Source organism: Cicer arietinum, chromosome 3, assembly GCF_000331145.2.
Source record: "Cicer arietinum cultivar CDC Frontier isolate Library 1 chromosome 3, Cicar.CDCFrontier_v2.0, whole genome shotgun sequence".
NCBI lineage: Eukaryota > Viridiplantae > Streptophyta > Magnoliopsida > Fabales > Fabaceae > Cicer > Cicer arietinum.
Genome location: NC_021162.2, coordinates 14,090,565 through 14,094,581, shown reverse-complemented (window position 1 = coordinate 14,094,581; position 4,017 = coordinate 14,090,565).

The following is a 4,017-nucleotide window of genomic DNA, read 5'->3' as shown; positions in this document are numbered from 1 at the left end:
TTAAATATTTATTTGACAACACCATTTTAATATATATTATTATTATCTTCGTTTTGTATTTAATTTACAACTTGATTTTGTTATATGTTATTATTATTTTCGTTATTTAGTACAATTATAACACAAAAATAATAAAAACATATAAGAAAATTGAGTTGCAAATAAAAATGTAATTATTACTTTATTTGACAACTCTATTTTGTTATATGTTATTATTAACTTCGTTATAACTTATTTGTTTGACAACTCTATTTTATTATATGTTATTATTATATTAGTTATGACGTAGAACTATAAAACGGTGATAATAATAACATAGAACAAAATTGAGTTGTCAAATAAACAAATAAATAGATATTTATTTGACAACTTTATTTTATTATATGTTATTATCATCTTCATTATGAAAAAAAAAACTATAAAACAAAGATAATAACAAAATAGAGTTGTCAAATAAATACGTAATTATTACTTGATTAGACAACTCTATTTTATTATATGTTTCTATTATCTTCGTTATAAAGTACAACTACATGACAAATATAATAGTATCATATAATAAAATAGAGTTGTCAAATAAAGTAATAATTACATTATAATAGTATCATCAAGTCTTTTTTATTATATGTTATTAGTAATAATTACATATTTATATGACAACTCTTTTTTATTAGGGTTGTTTTCATTCCACCCGACAAAAAATGGACCGAAATTCATTATTTTGAACAAAATAATTGCTAGTGTTTGAAATCTGACGCGGAACCCAAAACTCAGTTATAAATTTAGGAGAAGAATGCTATAAGGGTCTCCTGGTACTCGATTTCATCTAGACTTTTCAGACGATTTTCGTACCACCCGACTAAAATGGACTGAAATCCGTATTTTTGAAGAAGACAATTGCTAGTGTTTGAAATATGAGGCGGAACCTGAAACTCAATTATAAATTTAGGAGAAGAATGTTATAAAGGTCTCTCGGTCCTCGATCTGATCTGGACTTTTCGGGCGATTTTCGTACCCCTCGACAAAAATGGACCGAAATCTGTATTTTCAGAATAGACGATGGCTAGTGTTTGAAATATGAGGCGGAACCTGAAACTCAATTATAAATTTAGGAGAAGAATGCTATAAGGGTCACCCGGTCCTCGATTTCATCTAGACTTTTCGGGCGATTTACGTACACCCCGACAAAAATGGACCGAAATCCGTAATTACCAACATGACGATGGCTAGTGTTTGAAATCTGACGCGGAACCCGATATACATTTATATATTTAGGAGAAGAATGCTATAAGGGTCACCCGGTCCTCGATTTCATCTAGACTTTTCGGGCGATTTTCGTACCACCTAACAAAAATGAACAGAAATCTGTATTTTCAGACCAGATGAGGGCTAGTGTTTGAAATTTGACGCGGAACCCGAAACATATTTATAAATTTTGGAGAAGAATGCAATAAGGGTCTCCCGGTCTTCGATTTCATATGGACTTTTAGGCGATTTTTTTACCACTCGACAAATATGGACAAAAATTCGTATTTTTGGACCAAACGATAGCTAGTGTTTGAAATCTGACGGAGAACCCCAAACTTATTTATAAATTTAGGAGAAGAATGCTACAAGAAATTTCTTCTCCTCGATTTAATCTGGACTTTTCGCACAATTTTTATTCCCCTCGACAAAAATGGACCAAAATTTGTATTTTCGGGCCATGCGATAGCTAGTGTTTGAAATTTGACGCGGAACCCGAAACAGAGTTATAAATTTTGGAGAAAAATGCTATAGGGGTCTCTTGGTCGTCGATTTCATGTAGACTTTTCGAGTGATTTTCGTACCACCCGACAATAATGGACCGAAATCCGTATTTTCAGACAAGACAATGGCTAGTATTTGAAGTCTGACACGAAACCCAAATTCGTATTTTCGAACACGCAATAGATAGTGTTTGAAATCTGACGCAGAACCTGAGTCACATTTATAAATTTAGTAGAAGAATGCTATAAGAATCTCCTGGTCCTCGATTTCATCTATACTTTTCAGTGTATTTCGTACAAGACGATGGCTAGTGTTTGAAATCTGGCGCGGAACCTGAAACAAAGTTATAAATTTTGGGGAAGCATGCTATAATGGTCTCATGGTCCTCGATTTCAATTGGACTTTTCGGACGATTTTCGTACCCCTCGAAAAAAATGGACCAACATCTCTATTTTCAGACCAGACCATGGCTAGTGTTTGAAATCTGGCGCGTAACCTGAAACATAGTTATAAATTTTAGAGAAGAATGTTATAAGGGTCTCTCGGTCCTTGATTTCATCGAGACTTTTCGAGCGATTTTTGTACCACCCTACTAAAATGGAACGAAATCCATATTTTCAAACAAGACGTTGGCTAGTGTTTTAAATCTGACGCGGAACCCGAAAGAAAATTATAAATTTAGAAGAAGAATGATATACGGAAGTCTCGATCCTCGAATTCATCTGGACTTTTCGGACGATTTTCGTACCCGTCCAAAAAAAAGGGCCAAAATCAGTATTTTCAGACCAGACGATGGCTAGTGTTTGAGATCTGGCACAGAACCCAAATCACAGTTATAAATTTTTTATAAGAAGGCTATAAGGGTCTCCTGGTACTAGATTTAAGTTGGCCTTTTTGGGAAATTTTCATACCACACAACAAAAATGGACCAAAGTTCGTAGTTTCGAACCAAACGATGGTTAGTGTTTGAAATATAAGACGCAGAATCTGAAACACAATTATAAGGGTCTCCTGGTCCTCGATTTCATCTAGACTTTTTGGGCGATTTTTGTATCACCCAACAAAAATCTAACAAAATCCGTATTTTCCTACAAAACGATGGCTAGTGTTTGAATTCTGATGCCGAAACCGAAACACAATTATAAACTTTGGAGAAGAATTTCGGTAGATTTTTGTCGATCTCTTGGTCCTCGATTTCTTCTGGTCTTTTTCCGGAGATTTTTGTACCACTCGACAAAAATAGACCGAAAAATGTATTTTTGGAAATGAATTTCTTCGGGTCTTTTTTGGGAGATGTTTAAAATTTGGTGTGGAACCTGAAACACAATTATAATTTTTGGAGAAGAATGCTATAATGGTCTCCTGATCCTCGATTTCATATGGACTTTTCGGGCGACTTTCGTACTACCCGACTAAAATGGACCGAAATCCGTATTTTCGAATAAGACGATGGCTAATGTTTGAAATTTGAAGCGGAACCCGAAACACAATTATAAATTAAGAAGAAGAATTTATAAGGGTCATTTGGTCCCCGATTTCATATGGACTTTTCAGGCGATTTTCGTACCCATCGATGATAACGGACCAAACTCTGTATTTTCGGACCAGCGATGGCCAATGTTTGAAATCATACACGGAACCCGAAACACAGTTATAAATTCAGTAGAAGAATGCTATAATTTGAGTCTTCTGGTCCTCGATTTCACATGGACTTTTCGGGAGATTTTCGTACCACGACAAAAAAGGACCAAAATCAGTATTTTCATACCAGACGATGGCTAGTGTTTGATACACAATTATAAATTTTGGAGAAGAATGCTACAAGGGTCTCCCGAGCCTCGATTTCATCTGGACTTTTTGGGCGATTTTTGTACCACCCAACAAAAATGAACCAATTCCGTAGTTTCAGACCAAACGATGGTTAGTGTTTGAAATCTGACAAAGAACCCGATACAAAGTTATAAATTTAGGAGAAGAATGTAATAAGGGACTCCTCGTCCTCGATTTCATCTAGACTGTTCGGGCCATTTCTGTACCACCAGACAAAAATGGACCGAAATCCGTATTTTCTTACAAGACGATGGCTAGTGTTTGAAATCCGATGCGGAACCCAAAACACAGTTATAAATTTTGGTGAAGAATGCTATAATGGTCTTCCGGTTCTCGATTTCCTCTGGACTTTTTGCGATATTTTTGTACCACCCGAATAAAATGGACCGAAATCCGTATTTTCTTACAAGACGATGGCTAGTGTTTGAAATCCGATGC